The 22,143-nt window shown below is 47.7% G+C and overlaps 1 protein-coding gene across 1 annotated transcript in view; it reads left to right on the top strand.

Moving 5' to 3' along the window:
- Positions 1-22,143, top strand: part of MNS1 (meiosis specific nuclear structural 1) — a 74,023-nt gene that overhangs the window by 3,233 nt on the left and 48,647 nt on the right. The gene's annotated exons all lie outside the window — the stretch shown is intronic.

The following is a 22,143-nucleotide window of genomic DNA, read 5'->3' as shown; positions in this document are numbered from 1 at the left end:
GAAAAGTACATGGGCCCACATCCTGGATACCTGAATGGTACAATTAAAATAGATCTAAGTAAAAATATTCCAAGATGCATCCTAATTAGAATGATAAAAACCATAGAAATAGACTATTGAAAGTAGCAAGATCAAAGAAGAAAATCACATACAAGGGAGCATGCTTAAGATTTACAACAGATTTACCAAAAGCAACCATTCAGATCCATAGCTACTGGTGGGATATAGTGAATACAAATAAGTGTTTTTTACAAAGTCACCCATATACAATTTTATTTATATTTACAACTAAATATGTTCTCTGTGTAGTGTTTCCTCACCACAGAAATGACTGAGAGTACAAGTCCCTAGTTATTTTCCCACTTTATTTTAGAATCCACAAAGAAGGCAATTTGCTGCTTATTATGAACAAAAGTGTGAATCAAGAGTGAGAGTGAAAGTAAGAGACCTGAAAAGGAAGAGACCCTCTAATATAAAAGTGTTTTATTTTGTTTTTTGTTTTTGTTTTTGTTTTTGCTTTGTGGAGGTTACACTGTGATGCTGGGACCACTCCTAACTGAGTACTGAGAGATGGGAATACATGCAAGGCTACTGCAAGCAAAGCATGTGCTCCCATTTTTTGAGTCATCTTTCTGACCTCCACTAATCTAGAATTAAATAGGATAATAAATAATTTACTTAATAACATCCTTCAAACATTCCTTCCAAACAATTATTCAGTCCTTGATCAATATCAGATAGTCAATTTGATTACTAGTTCTGGGATAAAATTTCCAGAAACAGATTTTCTTATCTTAATGAAACAATAAAATTAAGCATATGGAAACTGGGCTCTTCTGAATCAAGCATAAAGTAATCACTTCCTAAGTATACATCCTAACAAATAAAAGTACGAAAGGAAGTTGTATACATGAAACCATTAAATGCCGATTTGCCACCAGGCAAGATGATGATGAAGCTTGAACATTATGAGGCTCAAAAACTGCACAAACACATTATATTTTAAACCCTTCATCTACTTAACAAACTATGTATACTCTTCAGCTAAATAAGATGAATTGAAATTCAAGAGGCAGCACTGTACTGGCAAATCTCATCCTAAAGGCATCCATTAATATAAATCAACAGTAGCAATTTAGTTTGATCATTTATTTGCAAGAATCATTAAGGTTTATTAGCATAATTATTCCCTGTGGGATTTCATGTCTAGGAAATGAAAAATGGCATTATCAATATTTAAAAGATAAGTGTGTAATGTTCAGAGTACTTAAACAGACACCTGCAGGTGGTGTCCAGCTGCAGCAAATTAGATTAGATTTGGGCATTTTTCTAAATGAAAGAAAAATGGTTTCATCTTAATTGGTTCATTTTATAAAGCACCACACTTTTGTAAATAATTTCTATAGTATAGTTAGAATTTACAGTGTATAACCTATTAATATGTTTCATTTCAGATCAGCAACTCTGATATGTTCAACCTTATTATGATGTAATTACTAGAAAACATTAATTAATCAGTATAATCCATCATTTATTATTAGGAAAATACTCTAAACCTTTAGTCTAGATCTGAAAGTGAAATGCTAGATTCCAAAGGTAAATGAACCAGAAAATTTCTTCTTAATGCTGGGTGGGCATAAATCCTTCCTTAACAATGAGATATTATTTTAGAAGTAATAATTTATCATAAGAAATCATCTTTCAATTAAATAATCATTTTAAGCCACACATTGTAATATCGTTAGTGATAAAAATGAATGAGCTTTCAAGTTACAAAAAGATACAAAAAAGACTTTAAGTGCTTTGTTATACTCTGTGTGATTCCAACTCAGAACATTCTGGGGCAGACCAAATCATAGAGATTTAGATAGAATGGAAGGAGGATTGAATAGGTAGACTAGAGAAGGATTTTAGAGCAATGAGCTCTTCTGGATGACACTGAGATGGTTGACATTATGGCTTTGCCAACAACTTGGCTTATAAAAAATAGAGGTTGACTGTGTGACCCATTGACAGACTGGTGGAGGGAAATGGGCACTCTGGTGATGGGTGTGATGTTGGAATTATGTATGCATAATAATAGTAAGATTATGTATGCATAATTAGTATAATCTTATAATTATAATATTGAACATTTTAAAATATGTAGTTTTCAAAGTGATATCTAATATATATATATATATATATATATATATATACAATTGCTTCATAGGTTATAACAAATACACCATACTCACACTAAGGTATAGTATTAATGATAGTGGCAATTGTGGATGTGGAGAGGAGACAGAAGAGATTAAACTGTATTTTGTTCATTTTCTGTAAGTTTAAAACTGCTCTAACATAGTTATCAGTTTAAATTTGTCAGGATAAGTATGTTTAGATTGAAATAAGGGGTTACAATATATTACACTTGTTGTTTCTGTAGCTGAAACTTTTCACCAAAAATTCTATCTTCTGGTGTATTACCTATTAAACTGAATAAATTACTTTAGAATTTGTAGTACCCAGCAGTAAACTAGAAATGAGAATTCTAAAATTCCCTTTAGATTACTAGGTTCTCAGTTAAAGAAAAACTATGAAGAGAAGCACGCCTACTTACTAACATTTTTCACAATATTGGATCATATATGACCACAGAGAATGAACAAATTCTACTTGATTGAACCTGTTATATCCAGAATTCATCCACTTCCATCTTACTATATCCACCTTCATAAACCTTACTATAGGATATTTCTTTGACTGCTTTGTCAAGGCAGTTATGTCAAGAAAATTTCAATATACTACCTGCTTCACTCTGGGTCAATATATACAGAAGACCAAGAGGGCAAACTTGTGCCTCCCACTCCTTTCACACAGTTTGTGCTGAAGCAAATCATGTGATAAATAACTCAGAGAGAAACAAAAGGTTTTCCATTTCCAGAAACTCTTTCAAGAACTGAGATTTTCATTTAGGCTTTGTACTATTTTTCTCATAGACTCAGTCTTATATTCATTTCTCATACTCCTCATAAGAATTCTTCAACATGGATGTTGCATATTTTACTTTGATTATGTGTGGTCTGACCTTTAATCATAATTTTCTTCATTAGTACACTTATTACAATGTCATTATCTTGTGTGAGGTGCCCTTTATCACAGTAATCTGGAGTGCATTTATGAGTGAACACAAATTCAGAATGATCTAACTATACCACTCCTGGGATATACCCTAGGAACACAATACAAAAATAACCTCTGCATGCCTATGTTCATTGCAGCTCTATATACAGTAGCCAGAATCTGGAAACAACCCAGATACCCAACAATAGATGAGTGACTACAGAAGCTGTGGTACAGATACACAATGGAATACTATACAGCTGTCAAGAAAAATGAAGTCATGGAATTTTCCTATACATGGATGGACATGAAAACTATTATGCTGATTTAAATGAGTCAGAGGGAGAGAGATAGATGCAGTATAGTTTTACTCATCTGTGGTACTTAAGAAAAATAAAAGATAGTATGGTAATAATACCTAGAGACACTAGAGATGAGGTTTGAAAGGACCAGCCCATGATATGAAGCTTACCACAAAGAGTGGTGAATGCATTTAGAGAAATAACTACACCAACAACTATCATGACAATGGTAGTGAATGAGAGAAATAAAATGCTGTCTTGAAGACAGATAGGAGGTGGGGGAGGAGGGTGATGGGGCTCATTGGTGGTGGGAAGGTTGCACTTGTAAAATAAAGTGTGCATTTTGACTCAAACCCAACTACAAACATATTTGTAACCATAGTGCTTAAATAAAGATATTAATAAAATAATACTATTGGTTTTATGATTCCTCTTATTCTTGTGGTTAAAAGCATTATATTAAGTTTTCTTTTGTCTCCCTTGCTTCATAATTATTTTTTTGGCTTATGAGCTATACCTAGCAGTGCACACGGCTCACTCCTAGTTGAGGGGGACTCAGGGACCATATGCAGTGCCAAGGAATTGAACCTGAGTCAACTATATATTAGACAATCACTTTACCCCTCTATTAACTCTACAGAATCTCAATGTATATATATTTATGGACATTTATATTTTTTGGTTTTGGGGCCACACCTGATGGAGTTTAGAGATTATTCCTGGCTCTGCACTCAGAATCGCTCCTGGCAGGCTTAGGGGAATATATGGTCAGCCACCTGCAAGGCAAACACCCTACCACTGTGCTATTTCTACGGTTTCTCAATGTATATGTTTTTTTTGTTTTTTTTTTTTTTCTTTTTTATTTTTTTATTATTTTAATTATGACAACAAAGATGCAAAGAAAGAGGACAGGGTAAAGTTACAGTGGAAGCCCAATCACCCATAAACAGGATTCTCAGTAGTTCCATCGATGATATCCCAGCCTTGAACTTTCAGCCAAAGAACATTAAGAAAAACAAAACTGAACCCATGTACAATACAATTACTTTGTCCCTCAAATCCCCAGTTGTAGTACATATTGTTTCTTAGCAGCACACCATATAATCTAAAGATATTAGACTTATGTAACTCTTTAAACATTGAGGGCAAAGTACATTTATCTAGTTCCATGCACATGCTTACTAGTTTAAGTTAACCTCAAAAGTTTTAATGGGTTGTTTTTCTTAAGGATTGGAGTCAAGAGAACATAGTAAAAAACGATATTAAAGTGGCATTTGTTTGCATAGGCCCACCAAAACATAAGGGACATGGAAAGACAAATTATGGTCTAAATACCAGGAGACCCTACCCCTGAAGTTTCCTGGCACAGGACTGACTCTAGGCTCCAGGCAAACTAGTTTGTCCAATTCAAGTCATAGTCTGTAGTGGCAATACACCTCCATTCCTCACATAGTCTCTGTTGTTGGTATCATTCTTCTGTATTAAAGATCATGGAGTCTGCATATCCCATATTGCAGTCAGGATGGTGCAGAGTATCCTCTCGTTTCACCTCACACTTAAGGGGCAATAGAGAGAACCATGTCCTGTAGAGCAGGTCATCGTTGTTGTCATGTCTTCTCGCAGGTCATTGTTGTTGTCACGTCTTCTCAGTGTAAACGGAAGTGTCTTATTAGGAGGTCGATGTCACACCCTTGGTAGTGTCTTTCCTGGTAGAGGACTGCTTCCAACTGTTGCTATAAAAGACCTTGGATGTATCGTAGATAGCTTGCCTGGTTCCAGCGTGAATGGAGAATGCCCATTCAACTGAGGCCTATGCCAGGTCATTATATCAATATTCAGGGTGTAAGGTACATTGTAATGAGATTTATTAGATAATAACTAATCTGTATGTATAGTGTTTTCCCATTCTAATGTGTCTATGCAAACAAGGATCAATGCCACGAAGCGTTATTGGTGCATCTGGAGGCAATAGGAACAAGACCAGCAATTTCCATGACATAGTTCAATCATAGGCATCAAACTGAGGGATAGTTCCACCACAATCCTTACTGAACAGCTTACAAAGAAAAGACAAGATGAAAAGTGGATAGAAACATCATGGTAGAAGAATATATAGAGAGTTACAGCACTTAAAGAAAATAACCATAAAATATTCAAAAAATATATGTGTTCAATATGTGTTCGATTTGTGTCCTTCTAAATAGTTCTGGGATTTGTAAGATCTACTGTATGTCTTTGGTCAGAGATTGAAGCTGTGTGTTACTGAAGTTAAGAAGGGTAAATCTGGGGTACTGATGGTTGGGAGGAGCATATGATCGCGCGGGGGCGCTAGCCCCCGCGCGGTTTCAAAATGTAGACTGGTATGAAATTGCCAGTGACAGCCTGAGTATAGCTGAGAAATTATTTGACTCCCCCCAGATCAAACTACACCCCCTGATCCACCCTCTAGAGCCGGCCTGGGAGTGGGGAAAACCCAGGGTGCCCCATCAGCTCCTCCCAGAAACCCACCTGGAGATCCGGAGGAAAGGGGGAGAGGGGGTTCGGGTGACCCAGGTCCGGGCCCCCCACCCTAGGCCAGGCCAAAAGGCCGCTGGCACATACGGAGGTCTGCCAGCTGCCCGCCCGTGCTGCTAAAAATCCAGCTCCAGGAAGGGAGAGAGACCCTCCCAAGCCCGAAGGACAGGGATTTAAGCCCAACCTAGGCCGGTCCCCAGACCCGGCCTGGGAGTGGGGAAAACCCAGGGTGCCCCATCAGCTCCTCCCAGAAACCCACCTGGAGATCCGGAGGAAAGGGGGAGAGGGGGTTCGGGTGACCCAGGTCCGGGCCCCCCACCCTAGGCCAGGCCAAAAGGCCGCTGGCACATACGGAGGTCTGCCAGCTGCCCGCCCGTGCTGCTAAAAATCCAGCTCCAGGAAGGGAGAGAGACCCTCCCAAGCCCGAAGGACAGGGATTTAAGCCCAACCTAGGCCGGTCCCCAGACCCGGCCTGGGAGTGGGGAAAACCCAGGGTGCCCCATCAGCTCCTCCCAGAAACCCACCTGGAGATCCGGAGGAAAGGGGGAGAGGGGGTTCGGGTGACCCAGGTCCGGGCCCCCCACCCTAGGCCAGGCCAAAAGGCCGCTGGCACATACGGAGGTCTGCCAGCGGCCCGCCCGTGCTGCTAAAAATCCAGCTCCAGGAAGGGAGAGAGACCCTCCCAAGCCCGAAGGACAGGGATTTAAGCCCAACCTAGGCCGGTCCCCAGACCCGGCCTGGGAGTGGGGAAAACCCAGGGTGCCCCATCAGCTCCTCCCAGAAACCCACCTGGAGATCCGGAGGAAAGGGGGAGAGGGGGTTCGGGTGACCCAGGTCCGGGCCCCCCACCCTAGGCCAGGCCAAAAGGCCGCTGGCACATACGGAGGTCTGCCAGCTGCCCGCCCGTGCTGCTAAAAATCCAGCTCCAGGAAGGGAGAGAGACCCTCCCAAGCCCGAAGGACAGGGATTTAAGCCCAACCTAGGCCGGTCCCCAGACCCGGCCTGGGAGTGGGGAAAACCCAGGGTGCCCCATCAGCTCCTCCCAGAAACCCACCTGGAGATCCGGAGGAAAGGGGGAGAGGGGGTTCGGGTGACCCAGGTCCGGGCCCCCCACCCTAGGCCAGGCCAAAAGGCCGCTGGCACATACGGAGGTCTGCCAGCTGCCCGCCCGTGCTGCTAAAAATCCAGCTCCAGGAAGGGAGAGAGACCCTCCCAAGCCCGAAGGACAGGGATTTAAGCCCAACCTAGGCCGGTCCCCAGACCCGGCCTGGGAGTGGGGAAAACCCAGGGTGCCCCATCAGCTCCTCCCAGAAACCCACCTGGAGATCCGGAGGAAAGGGGGAGAGGGGGTTCGGGTGACCCAGGTCCGGGCCCCCCACCCTAGGCCAGGCCAAAAGGCCGCTGGCACATACGGAGGTCTGCCAGCTGCCCGCCCGTGCTGCTAAAAATCCAGCTCCAGGAAGGGAGAGAGACCCTCCCAAGCCCGAAGGACAGGGATTTAAGCCCAACCTAGGCCGGTACCCAGACCCGGCCTGGGAGTGGGGAAAACCCAGGGTGCCCCATCAGCTCCTCCCAGAAACCCACCTGGAGATCCGGAGGAAAGGGGGAGAGGGGGTTCGGGTGACCCAGGTCCGGGCCCCCCACCCTAGGCCAGGCCAAAAGGCCGCTGGCACATACGGAGGTCTGCCAGCTGCCCGCCCGTGCTGCTAAAAATCCAGCTCCAGGAAGGGAGAGAGACCCTCCCAAGCCCGAAGGACAGGGATTTAAGCCCAACCTAGGCCGGTCCCCAGACCCGGCCTGGGAGTGGGGAAAACCCAGGGTGCCCCATCAGCTCCTCCCAGAAACCCACCTGGAGATCCGGAGGAAAGGGGGAGAGGGGGTTCGGGTGACCCAGGTCCGGGCCCCCCACCCTAGGCCAGGCCAAAAGGCCGCTGGCACATACGGAGGTCTGCCAGCTGCCCGCCCGTGCTGCTAAAAATCCAGCTCCAGGAAGGGAGAGAGACCCTCCCAAGCCCGAAGGACAGGGATTTAAGCCCAACCTAGGCCGGTCCCCAGACCCGGCCTGGGAGTGGGGAAAACCCAGGGTGCCCCATCAGCTCCTCCCAGAAACCCACCTGGAGATCCGGAGGAAAGGGGGAGAGGGGGTTCGGGTGACCCAGGTCCGGGCCCCCACCCTAGGCCAGGCCAAAAGGCCGCTGGCACATACGGAGGTCTGCCAGCTGCCCGCCCGTGCTGCTAAAAATCCAGCTCCAGGAAGGGAGAGAGACCCTCCCAAGCCCGAAGGACAGGGATTTAAGCCCAACCTAGGCCGGTCCCCAGACCCGGCCTGGGAGTGGGGAAAACCCAGGGTGCCCCATCAGCTCCTCCCAGAAACCCACCTGGAGATCCGGAGGAAAGGGGGAGAGGGGGTTCGGGTGACCCAGGTCCGGGCCCCCCACCCTAGGCCAGGCCAAAAGGCCGCTGGCACATACGGAGGTCTGCCAGCTGCCCGCCCGTGCTGCTAAAAATCCAGCTCCAGGAAGGGAGAGAGACCCTCCCAAGCCCGAAGGACAGGGATTTAAGCCCAACCTAGGCCGGTCCCCAGACCCGGCCTGGGAGTGGGGAAAACCCAGGGTGCCCCATGAGCTCCTCCCAGAAACCCACCTGGAGATCCGGAGGAAAGGGGGAGAGGGGGTTCGGGTGACCCAGGTCCGGGCCCCCCACCCTAGGCCAGGCCGAAAGGCCGCTGGCACATACGGAGGTCTGCCAGCTGCCCGCCCGTGCTGCTAAAAATCCAGCTCCAGGAAGGGAGAGAGACCCTCCCAAGCCCGAAGGACAGGGATTTAAGCCCAACCTAGGCCGGTCCCCAGACCCGGCCTGGGAGTGGGGAAAACCCAGGGTGCCCCATGAGCTCCTCCCAGAAACCCACCTGGAGATCCGGAGGAAAGGGGGAGAGGGGGTCCGGGTGACCCAGGTCCGGGCCCCCCACCCTAGGCCAGGCCGAAAGGCCGCTGGCACATACGGAGGTCTGCCAGCTGCCCGCCCGTGCTGCTAAAAATCCAGCTCCAGGAAGGGAGAGAGACCCTCCCAAGCCCGAAGGACAGGGATTTAAGCCCAACCTAGGCCGGTCCCCAGACCCGGCCTGGGAGTGGGGAAAACCCAGGGTGCCCCATCAGCTCCTCCCAGAAACCCACCTGGAGATCCGGAGGAAAGGGGGACAGGGGGTTCGGGTGACCCAGGTCCGGGCCCCCCACCGTAGGCCAGGCCAAAAGGCCGCTGGCACATACGGAGGTCTGCCAGCTGCCCGCCCGTGCTGCTAAAAATCCAGCTCCAGGAAGGGAGAGAGACCCTCCCAAGCCCGAAGGACAGGGATTTAAGCCCAACCTAGGCCGGTCCCCAGACCCGGCCTGGGAGTGGGGAAAACCCAGGGTGCCCCATCAGCTCCTCCCAGAAACCCACCTGGAGATCCGGAGGAAAGGGGGAGAGGGGGTTCGGGTGACCCAGGTCCGGGCCCCCCACCCTAGGCCAGGCCGAAAGGCCGCTGGCACATACGGAGGTCTGCCAGCTGCCCGCCCGTGCTGCTAAAAATCCAGCTCCAGGAAGGGAGAGAGACCCTCCCAAGCCCGAAGGACAGGGATTTAAGCCCAACCTAGGCCGGTCCCCAGACCCGGCCTGGGAGTGGGGAAAACCCAGGGTGCCCCATGAGCTCCTCCCAGAAACCCACCTGGAGATCCGGAGGAAAGGGGGACAGGGGGTTCGGGTGACCCAGGTCCGGGCCCCCCACCCTAGGCCAGGCCAAAAGGCCGCTGGCACATACGGAGGTCTGCCAGCTGCCCGCCCGTGCTGCTAAAAATCCAGCTCCAGGAAGGGAGAGAGACCCTCCCAAGCCCGAAGGACAGGGATTTAAGCCCAACCTAGGCCGGTCCCCAGACCCGGCCTGGGAGTGGGGAAAACCCAGGGTGCCCCATCAGCTCCTCCCAGAAACCCACCTGGAGATCCGGAGGAAAGGGGGAGAGGGGGTTCGGGTGACCCAGGTCCGGGCCCCCCACCCTAGGCCAGGCCAAAAGGCCGCTGGCACATACGGAGGTCTGCCAGCTGCCCGCCCGTGCTGCTAAAAATCCAGCTCCAGGAAGGGAGAGAGACCCTCCCAAGCCCGAAGGACAGGGATTTAAGCCCAACCTAGGCCGGTCCCCAGACCCGGCCTGGGAGTGGGGAAAACCCAGGGTGCCCCATCAGCTCCTCCCAGAAACCCACCTGGAGATCCGGAGGAAAGGGGGAGAGGGGGTTCGGGTGACCCAGGTCCGGGCCCCCCACCCTAGGCCAGGCCAAAAGGCCGCTGGCACATACGGAGGTCTGCCAGCTGCCCGCCCGTGCTGCTAAAAATCCAGCTCCAGGAAGGGAGAGAGACCCTCCCAAGCCCGAAGGACAGGGATTTAAGCCCAACCTAGGCCGGTGCCCAGGCCCGGCCTGGGAGTGGGGAAAACCCAGGGGGCCCCATCAGCTCCTCCCAGAAACCCACCTGGAGATCCGGAGGAAAGGGGGAGAGGGGGTTCGGGTGACCCAGGTCCGGGCCCCCCACCCTAGGCCAGGCCAAAAGGCCGCTGGCACATACGGAGGTCTGCCAGCTGCCCGCCCGTGCTGCTAAAAATCCAGCTCCAGGAAGGGAGAGAGACCCTCCCAAGCCCGAAGGACAGGGATTTAAGCCCAACCTAGGCCGGTCCCCAGACCCGGCCTGGGAGTGGGGAAAACCCAGGGTGCCCCATCAGCTCCTCCCAGAAACCCACCTGGAGATCCGGAGGAAAGGGGGAGAGGGGGTTCGGGTGACCCAGGTCCGGGCCCCCCACCCTAGGCCAGGCCAAAAGGCCGCTGGCACATACGGAGGTCTGCCAGCTGCCCGCCCGTGCTGCTAAAAATCCAGCTCCAGGAAGGGAGAGAGACCCTCCCAAGCCCGAAGGACAGGGATTTAAGCCCAACCCAGGCCGGTCCCCAGACCCGGCCTGGGAGTGGGGAAAACCCAGGGTGCCCCATCAGCTCCTCCCAGAAACCCACCTGGAGATCCGGAGGAAAGGGGGAGAGGGGGTTCGGGTGACCCAGGTCCGGGCCCCCCACCCTAGGCCAGGCCAAAAGGCCGCTGGCACATACGGAGGTCTGCCAGCTGCCCGCCCGTGCTGCTAAAAATCCAGCTCCAGGAAGGGAGAGAGACCCTCCCAAGCCCGAAGGACAGGGATTTAAGCCCAACCTAGGCCGGTCCCCAGACCCGGCCTGGGAGTGGGGAAAACCCAGGGTGCCCCATCAGCTCCTCCCAGAAACCCACCTGGAGATCCGGAGGAAAGGGGGAGAGGGGGTTCGGGTGACCCAGGTCCGGGCCCCCCACCCTAGGCCAGGCCAAAAGGCCGCTGGCACATACGGAGGTCTGCCAGCTGCCCGCCCGTGCTGCTAAAAATCCAGCTCCAGGAAGGGAGAGAGACCCTCCCAAGCCCGAAGGACAGGGATTTAAGCCCAACCTAGGCCGGTCCCCAGACCCGGCCTGGGAGTGGGGAAAACCCAGGGTGCCCCATCAGCTCCTCCCAGAAACCCACCTGGAGATCCGGAGGAAAGGGGGAGAGGGGGTTCGGGTGACCCAGGTCCGGGCCCCCCACCCTAGGCCAGGCCAAAAGGCCGCTGGCACATACGGAGGTCTGCCAGCTGCCCGCCCGTGCTGCTAAAAATCCAGCTCCAGGAAGGGAGAGAGACCCTCCCAAGCCCGAAGGACAGGGATTTAAGCCCAACCTAGGCCGGTCCCCAGACCCGGCCTGGGAGTGGGGAAAACCCAGGGTGCCCCATGAGCTCCTCCCAGAAACCCACCTGGAGATCCGGAGGAAAGGGGGAGAGGGGGTTCGGGTGACCCAGGTCCGGGCCCCCACCCTAGGCCAGGCCAAAAGGCCGCTGGCACATACGGAGGTCTGCCAGCTGCCCGCCCGTGCTGCTAAAAATCCAGCTCCAGGAAGGGAGAGAGACCCTCCCAAGCCCGAAGGACAGGGATTTAAGCCCAACCTAGGCCGGTCCCCAGACCCGGCCTGGGAGTGGGGAAAACCCAGGGTGCCCCATCAGCTCCTCCCAGAAACCCACCTGGAGATCCGGAGGAAAGGGGGAGAGGGGGTTCGGGTGACCCAGGTCCGGGCCCCCCACCCTAGGCCAGGCCAAAAGGCCGCTGGCACATACGGAGGTCTGCCAGCTGCCCGCCCGTGCTGCTAAAAATCCAGCTCCAGGAAGGGAGAGAGACCCTCCCAAGCCCGAAGGACAGGGATTTAAGCCCAACCTAGGCCGGTCCCCAGACCCGGCCTGGGAGTGGGGAAAACCCAGGGTGCCCCATCAGCTCCTCCCAGAAACCCACCTGGAGATCCGGAGGAAAGGGGGAGAGGGGGTTCGGGTGACCCAGGTCCGGGCCCCCCACCCTAGGCCAGGCCGAAAGGCCGCTGGCACATACGGAGGTCTGCCAGCTGCCCGCCCGTGCTGCTAAAAATCCAGCTCCAGGAAGGGAGAGAGACCCTCCCAAGCCCGAAGGACAGGGATTTAAGCCCAACCTAGGCCGGTCCCCAGACCCGGCCTGGGAGTGGGGAAAACCCAGGGTGCCCCATCAGCTCCTCCCAGAAACCCACCTGGAGATCCGGAGGAAAGGGGGAGAGGGGGTCCGGGTGACCCAGGTCCGGGCCCCCCACCCTAGGCCAGGCCGAAAGGCCGCTGGCACATACGGAGGTCTGCCAGCTGCCCGCCCGTGCTGCTAAAAATCCAGCTCCAGGAAGGGAGAGAGACCCTCCCAAGCCCGAAGGACAGGGATTTAAGCCCAACCTAGGCCGCTCCCCAGACCCGGCCTGGGAGTGGGGAAAACCCAGGGTGCCCCATCAGCTCCTCCCAGAAACCCACCTGGAGATCCGGAGGAAAGGGGGACAGGGGGTTCGGGTGACCCAGGTCCGGGCCCCCCACCGTAGGCCAGGCCAAAAGGCCGCTGGCACATACGGAGGTCTGCCAGCTGCCCGCCCGTGCTGCTAAAAATCCAGCTCCAGGAAGGGAGAGAGACCCTCCCAAGCCCGAAGGACAGGGATTTAAGCCCAACCTAGGCCGGTCCCCAGACCCGGCCTGGGAGTGGGGAAAACCCAGGGTGCCCCATCAGCTCCTCCCAGAAACCCACCTGGAGATCCGGAGGAAAGGGGGAGAGGGGGTTCGGGTGACCCAGGTCCGGGCCCCCCACCCTAGGCCAGGCCGAAAGGCCGCTGGCACATACGGAGGTCTGCCAGCTGCCCGCCCGTGCTGCTAAAAATCCAGCTCCAGGAAGGGAGAGAGACCCTCCCAAGCCCGAAGGACAGGGATTTAAGCCCAACCTAGGCCGGTCCCCAGACCCGGCCTGGGAGTGGGGAAAACCCAGGGTGCCCCATGAGCTCCTCCCAGAAACCCACCTGGAGATCCGGAGGAAAGGGGGACAGGGGGTTCGGGTGACCCAGGTCCGGGCCCCCCACCCTAGGCCAGGCCAAAAGGCCGCTGGCACATACGGAGGTCTGCCAGCTGCCCGCCCGTGCTGCTAAAAATCCAGCTCCAGGAAGGGAGAGAGACCCTCCCAAGCCCGAAGGACAGGGATTTAAGCCCAACCTAGGCCGGTCCCCAGACCCGGCCTGGGAGTGGGGAAAACCCAGGGTGCCCCATCAGCTCCTCCCAGAAACCCACCTGGAGATCCGGAGGAAAGGGGGACAGGGGGTTCGGGTGACCCAGGTCCGGGCCCCCCACCGTAGGCCAGGCCAAAAGGCCGCTGGCACATACGGAGGTCTGCCAGCTGCCCGCCCGTGCTGCTAAAAATCCAGCTCCAGGAAGGGAGAGAGACCCTCCCAAGCCCGAAGGACAGGGATTTAAGCCCAACCTAGGCCGGTCCCCAGACCCGGCCTGGGAGTGGGGAAAACCCAGGGTGCCCCATCAGCTCCTCCCAGAAACCCACCTGGAGATCCGGAGGAAAGGGGGAGAGGGGGTTCGGGTGACCCAGGTCCGGGCCCCCCACCCTAGGCCAGGCCGAAAGGCCGCTGGCACATACGGAGGTCTGCCAGCTGCCCGCCCGTGCTGCTAAAAATCCAGCTCCAGGAAGGGAGAGAGACCCTCCCAAGCCCGAAGGACAGGGATTTAAGCCCAACCTAGGCCGGTCCCCAGACCCGGCCTGGGAGTGGGGAAAACCCAGGGTGCCCCATGAGCTCCTCCCAGAAACCCACCTGGAGATCCGGAGGAAAGGGGGACAGGGGGTTCGGGTGACCCAGGTCCGGGCCCCCCACCGTAGGCCAGGCCAAAAGGCCGCTGGCACATACGGAGGTCTGCCAGCTGCCCGCCCGTGCTGCTAAAAATCCAGCTCCAGGAAGGGAGAGAGACCCTCCCAAGCCCGAAGGACAGGGATTTAAGCCCAACCTAGGCCGGTCCCCAGACCCGGCCTGGGAGTGGGGAAAACCCAGGGTGCCCCATGAGCTCCTCCCAGAAACCCACCTGGAGATCCGGAGGAAAGGGGGACAGGGGGTTCGGGTGACCCAGGTCCGGGCCCCCCACCGTAGGCCAGGCCAAAAGGCCGCTGGCACATACGGAGGTCTGCCAGCTGCCCGCCCGTGCTGCTAAAAATCCAGCTCCAGGAAGGGAGAGAGACCCTCCCAAGCCCGAAGGACAGGGATTTAAGCCCAACCTAGGCCGGTCCCCAGACCCGGCCTGGGAGTGGGGAAAACCCAGGGTGCCCCATCTCAATGTATATGTTAAAGCTTTACTTTTTGTTCAAGTTTATGTAGAAGCCATATTTTGGTAGATTTAAATAATTATAAATACTTAATTAAAAAATCTCAAGCACTGTGATCTAAATTTGCTTTATTTTGTTTGGGGACTTTACCCGACAGTGCTTGGAGTTTACTCCTGGTTCTGTGCTTAGGGATTATTTCTGGTGTGGCTTGGTGGACCATATAGGGTTCTGAGGATCAAATCTGGTCAGCTACATGCAAGGTAAGAGCTCTTCCTACTGTACAGTCCCTTATAATACTATTGATGATAGGAATTTATGTTATACTATTTCAATACCACAACCTCCACCCAAGTGTTCCCCTTTCCCCACAGTTATAAGCTTAGTTCTGTAGGCCTATTTGCAGGTTCTATTGCTTAGGTTATTAAACTTTTATAAATAGCCAACATATAAGAGAGATCTTTCTGTATCTGCTTCTTTCCTTTTAGCTAACTTCACTCAATATGGTAATCTACAGTTCCATCCAAGCAGCAATTTGAGTGATTTTATCTTTTCTTATAGTCAAATAGCATTGCATTGTGTGTATAGACAATAGTTTCTCTATCTGGTCAGCTATTCTTAGACACTTGGGTTGTTCCAAATCTAGGTTATTGTGACTAGTACTACAATGAACACAGAGCACAGATGTCTTCTGAATAGTTTTGGGGTCTTTGGAGTCTTTGGAGGAAGTGGAGATATATACTCTCTGACAGTTCATGATTCAAGGAAGGTTAAAATTAAGGACAAGTCAAGACTATTGTGAAGAGCCATTTTTAGTAAACCAGGTTCCAATCTAAGCATTCCAATCTAGAGAAATTTGAAGGCAGTGATGTCAGAAGATGATCATAGCAACATCAAGTTCAAATCCAGTTCAACTCCTAACTACATAGGCTTAGCCATGTACATGTGCAGAAAAATATGCCTTATTCTTTCCAGGCATAATTATGATTTATCTCAGACTCCATCATCTTACATATGATGGGGAATATTCAATCTTAAATTATGGGGCCCATGAAAAAAGAATTATAAAAAGTTTGTAATGATAAAAAAAAAGCCAGCAGGACTAAACATATAATGCCAGATAGTGAAGATATCAGATAGAAAAATGTCAAAACCATTGAATAATTTACTAAAGGCTTCAATAGAAAAGGTAGACAATATATGTTTAAAAAAAAGTGGGTAACAATAGCAAGAAAATAGAAAGTTTTAAAAAGATTCAAATAGAAATAATTAGCTTGAAAGTAAAGTAGTAACAAACACAAATAATGCTCTTTTTTGGTTTTTGGATCACACTGCAGATGCTCAGTGATTACACCTGTCTCTGCACTCAGGAATCACTCCTGGTAGTGCTCAGGGAACCAAATGTGATGCCAGGATTCAAATCCAGGTCAGCAACATGTAAAGCAAGTGCCCTACCTGCTGTACTCTCTCTCCAATCCCCACAAAGAATACTTTCACTTGACACAAATGAGTCAAGTGAGATGTTTGAACATCTGTGTTGTAAATATATAATATAAATCTTTGTGCTATAGTAAAAAAAATTAGATGCATAACTAATCTGATAATTAAAGTAAAATGGTATCCAAAAAATGTTTAAAAGCAAAGTAAACTAAACAAAAACAAATGCAATATAGATTTGTAAAGCAGCACCATTCTAAATTGTAATCCATATATTAATAATACATAAGTTAAAATGTAATAAACTCACCAATTAAAACAGAGAATATCTAATTGAACTAAAAAGCAATATTGAAGGTGGAGAGATAGTACAACAAGTAAGGCACTTGCTTTGCACACAGCAAACCAGCTTTAACCCCTGGTGACACATGATTCCTCCTCAATCCCCTTCAGAGTGTCCCTAAGCATAGAACCAGGAGTAAATCCTGAGCATTTCCAGCTCCAAGACAAAACAAACAAACAAAACACAATATTGAACAAAGCTTCACCTCCAGTAAGCTATTTCAAAGACACAATGATAGAGTAAAAGCAAAAACAAGATGCCACAAGCAAGAAAACAAAACTCTTTAAAATAAAAGAAAGTATTTGAACAAAACCTGAAGATAAAAATTATTCATTACTTATTAACAGGAAAATACAAGTCAAAATAATTCAGATATTGGGGCCACAGACAATACAGTGGAAAAGGTCTTTGCTTTAATTGTGAGTGACCTGAGTTCGATGTCTGACATCACATATGGGTCCCCCAAATACTGCTAGAAGTGACCTCTGAGCACACAGGCAGAGATAAGCCTTATGTACAAGTAGGTGTGGCCCCGAACCCCAAACAACAATAACAACAACATCCTCTAAAACAACCAAAAAAAAGCAAAACAAACAAACAAAAAGCCAACATGGATATCTCATGCTAGTAAGAAAGGCATATATCAAAAAGACTGTATCAAAAAGATCCAATGTTGATGTGAATGTAATAAAACTGAAATTCCCTCATATGGTTAATGTGAAAAGTTGTCTGATTAAGCCTCTACAGAAAAAATATAGATATTTTCAAAAGAGTAAAAATAGAACTTCCATATAATCCAGTAATTCAACTTTGTGGCATCTTATGCCTCCCCCCCCCCCCCCGACACAAACATCACTTGAAATAGATATATGCACACCTGGAAAGAATGTCAAAATGTCAAATTATCCCAGGTAGGTAGATCTTAGTTAAAAAACAAAACAAGGGGCTGGAGAGATAGCATGGAGATAGGGCATTTGCCTTGCATGCAGGATGATGGTTCAAATCCCTGCATTCCATATGGTCCCCTAAGCCTGCCATGAGTGATTTCTGAGTGTAGAGACGGTAGTAACCCCTGAGCGCTGCGGGGTGTGACCCAAAAACCAAAATAATAGTAATAATAAATAAATAAATAAATAAATAACAAAACAACCTCTGAGTGGCCAGAGAGATAGCGCAGCGGTAAGGTTTTTGCCTTGCATGCAGAAGGATGGTGGTTCGAAACCCGGTGTCCCATATGGTCCCCCGAGCCTGCCAGGGGTGATTTCTGAGCATAGAGCCAGGAGTGGCCCCTGAGTGCTGCCGGGTGTGACCGAAAAAAAAATCAAAACAAACAAACCAAAAACAGCGACCTCTGAGACCTTCTTGCACTTGGGCTAGGTAAATTTCGCTTTCTTCCAGAGAGGCTTGGCAGCCACTGTATACAATCTCTTCAATTTAAAAGAGAACCAGCTCCGTAGTTCCTGGAGTGTGTGGCCACATGTGTAGTTGCACAACATCTTTATATTTCATAAATCAACAGCCCAGTAAGAGCACATTAAATTTTATGGGAAAAGTGACTAGATGCCGACCAACTCAATGATTATAAACAATAATACAAAAAATAATGCAAAAAGCTGAACCAGTAACTACAAGCTTAGCAAATCCTTAGTTACTTTAAAAGTAACACCATTGTGAGATATAAAAATTACCACAAGTTGATTTTATTTATATGTTTTCTGATAATTTCATTTGCAACCATTTGAAACAAACACAGATGAACCTTGCCTGAAATTATGGAAGAATTTAATTAAAAAGGTATGTCAAAAACATATGTCTACTTATACAAAGAAGTGTAAGTAGATGTTATTTTTATTTACTACCATAAAATAGATGCAAACCCTTATAAGAATGTAAGTTAATCAGACTTTATACGTACAACAGATCATCATCAATGGTAACATTCACAGTTGGGAGAGCTGTAAACAAATGCAGCAATAAATCTTGTTGATAATAGGGGCAGAGAGATAACACCATGCAGGGCATTTGCCTTGCACGCGGCCGACCCAGAATGGACCTGGGACCAATTCCTGGTCCCCAGACCCTGCCAGGAGCAATTTCTGACCTCAGAAACAGATGAAGAGTCTCCTCTCTTTCCACTGGGTACCTACAGTCCCTTCACCTCTGTCTCCTCAGCAGACCCAACTCTTTATTGTCCATTCCTCTGCCTACATGGCTGCATAATAGCTCTATTCATTGCATTTCACCCTGAGCACTGCTGGGTGTGGCCCCAAAAATAATAAATATAAAAAAATCATGTTGATCATAATTGTGTATAGTTGGCAGTAGAGCAAAATGACCACAGTCAGAGTATAAACAGTTTTTATTCCTTTTTCAGTGAATTAAAATGTAGAAGTGTCTTCTCTAAGCCCTCTGAGAGTCTGAGTTGAAGTTCAATGGTAGAGCATATGACTAACATGCAAAATTCTGAGTTCAACATGTACAATGTATAATGTACATCGATGTTGGAGTTGCTCCCCCAAAGCAGGGAAAATCATAACATTGCAAGAAGTTGTATTGTTTGAAAAGTATTGCATAGAATATTGATGTAGATACTGATAGATAATTCATCTTATGAACAGATGATTGATTCTTTAATAACTACTGTAGACAATATTGATATAGGTACTGACAGACAATTCATCTTATGACGATGCAAGTTTATGCTATCGATAGAGTAAAGCTCTGTAAAAGTATTTTCTATTTCTTATAATTTACTTAATATCACTTTTCTTGCTTATTTTATTATAAAATTGTAGATCATATATATAGAGAAAATAAGCTAAATATATACATACATTTTTTTTCTTTTTGGGCCACACTTGGTGATGCTCAGAGCTATCTTATCAGAAATCGCTTCTAGCTTAGGGGACCATATGGGATACCAGGGGATCGAACCATGGTTCGTCCTAGTTTAGCACGTGCAAGGCCACTGCTCTGGCCCCAGCTAAATATATATTAATTAACTATTTATGTTGAGTAAGGTCTTTTGTCAACAGTAGATCAAAATTTGTTGATGTGTCAAAAGTTATATGTAGTTTTTTGTGTTTTTTAGGGGGGAGTTTGGGTCACACCCAGCAGCGCTCAGGGGTTCCTCCTGGCTCTATGCTCAGAAATTGCTCCTGACAGGCTCGGGGGACCATATGGGATGCCGGGATTCGAAACACCGTCCTTCAGCATTCAAGGCAAACGCCTTACCTCCATGTTATCTCTCCTGTCCCATATGTAGTTTTTTGATTAATCTAAGAAATGTGTTCAAAATTCTGTGTTTTCAAAGGTAACTGTACTCTCAAGTAATTCATGAGACAAAAAAAAAAGCTTGATGTTTTTAAGTTAATGAGTAAAAATGTACAACACAGCTGTGAAAGGTACATAAAAAGGAACTTCTAAATATTTTTACATTATACTTTTGTTTGTTTGTTTTTTTGGTCACACCCGGTGGCGCTCAGTGGTTACTCCTGACTTTGCATTCAGAAATTGCTCCTGGCAGACATGGGGGATCATATGGGACGATGGGATTTGAACCACTCTGTCCGGTGGTGGTGGCATGCAAGGCAAACATAAAATACTTTTATTTTTGGAAATAATACCAGGAAGCTCACCTCCACATCTCTGAGCCGCTTCTTGCTCATTCAACCTTCTAGGTGAGATTATCCTTTCAGATGACACTCCTAGGGCCTTTTTTGAAAACAGATGAAGAGTTTCCTCTCTTTCCACTGGGTACCTACAGTCCCTTCACCTCTGTCTCCTCAGCAGACCCAACTCTTTATTGTCCATTCCTCTGCCTACATGGCTGCATAATAGCTCTATTCATTGCATTTCACAATGCTTTATTGTTTTAATTATTATTATTATTACATGTCCTATTATTGGGTGAAGATAGTCAAGGAAGGAGATATACTGAAACCCAATCTAATCCCTCAAAAATTGTGGTGGGAAGTGGGGATAGGTGGGAAGATAACTGAAAAGATTAACTTTCAGCATAGTAGAACCATTGCAAATATAATGGGAAACCCTTGTAGAAGTCCTCCAAGTTTAATTAATGAAAAATAATATAAAAATGGCTCTACTAGTACCAATCAATTGTATAAATCTTCAGAGAATGTCTTTATAGACACCACAGTGAGGATGTTTAATAAGCTCAAAGGAACACTGGTAATAGCAAAGCACAAAAATGTATGCGAGCCAAAATGAGAAAATCACTAATAAGAAGTGAAGAGTATGGTAGGTGATTAAGAAAAAAAAAAACCCTCAATAGAAGATCTGAGTGGAATAATAATAACTAAAGAAAAAATTGAAGAGCTTCCAAATAATATACAGGAAAACTCTAGAAAGCAATAAACTATGGGAAAAGTCTTGAGAAGAAATGAACAGCATATCAGAGGACTATAGAATGTTTTCAAAGGATCAGAGACCAGGATGATAATTCAGAGGGTAGATCGTTTGTTTTACACCTGGCAAACCCGGGTTCAATTCCGAACATCTCATATCTTTTGCCTAGCCCTGCCATGAATAATCCCTGAGTGCAAAGCCATGAGTAAGTCTTGAACATCAACCGGTGTGGCCCCCAAATAAAAACAGACAAAAAAAAGAACAATAAAAACCCACTGAAGTCCTCATCCTGGCCAAAAATAAATAAATAAATAAATAAATAAATAAATAAATAAATAAATAAAAAATAAAAATAGGAAGGCAAATTTTATGAAGAAACACTAAGAAATCATAATTATGAATTTTCTAGAGTTGATAAGTACAGGTTCTAATATTCAAGAAGACCCAGAGATCCCAACGAAATTAGACTCAAGTAGGCAAACTCCAAGATATATTATAATCTGAATGACAAAATCCAAAGGCAGACACAGAATACTGAAGGCAGTAAGATTTAAAAAAAAAAAAAAAAAAGGCGGAGGGAACATACCTATATACTCTAGTATAAGCTGAATTTTTCAGCACAAAATTTGTGCCCCAATACCCGAACTCGGTTTATACTCAAGTCATACAGTTATTTGATTTGGTATTTGCGCATGGAATCAAATGCACGTAGTCTGCTGGAGGGGGCAGTGCTTCAGATCAGACCACAAGTCAGGCTGAGCTGAAGAGGTAGGCGGCTGAACTGAACTGGATGCCACTGAACTATTTAACCCACAATATTCTGCACTTTGTATGAGACCAACAGAAGTGATGATGATATCTGCAAACTCAGTGATGATGACAATGTCTATGCCGATACCCTCACATCAGATACAGCTGAAGCTGTTTGGACATACAGATGAGGAGAAGAAGGAGGAATCCAGTTTTGAAGGATTTAACCTTGTGATTTAGCTTGATTACCTGTTAAGTTACGGTTTTTTGCACTTTATTTAAAGTTTTAAAGCTATTATTGCTAGTTTATAGTTTTTCTTTAGCAATAAATATTGAAAAACATTTAACTTATTGATTCCTCAATTATTGTAATTGTTTTAGTTATATATTTTTATTTTTGAAGTTTACCAGTGGCTGCTGCATTTTCTACCTTGGCGTATACTTGAGCACTAAGTTTTTCAGTTTTTAGGGTAAAATTGGGGGGTTGGCTTATACTCAAGTTGGCTTATACTCGAGTATATACTGTATATACAAAAGAAATTCCATAAAATTCACAGATCTATCGAATGAGACTTTACTAAGCAGGAGAGTTGAGGAATAGTGTATAAAAATCAGTG

Source organism: Suncus etruscus, chromosome 5, assembly GCF_024139225.1.
Source record: "Suncus etruscus isolate mSunEtr1 chromosome 5, mSunEtr1.pri.cur, whole genome shotgun sequence".
Classification (NCBI taxonomy): Eukaryota; Metazoa; Chordata; class Mammalia; order Eulipotyphla; family Soricidae; genus Suncus; species Suncus etruscus.
The sequence above is the reverse complement of the archived record's forward strand: the minus strand, read 5'-3'. Positions and strand labels throughout refer to the sequence as shown.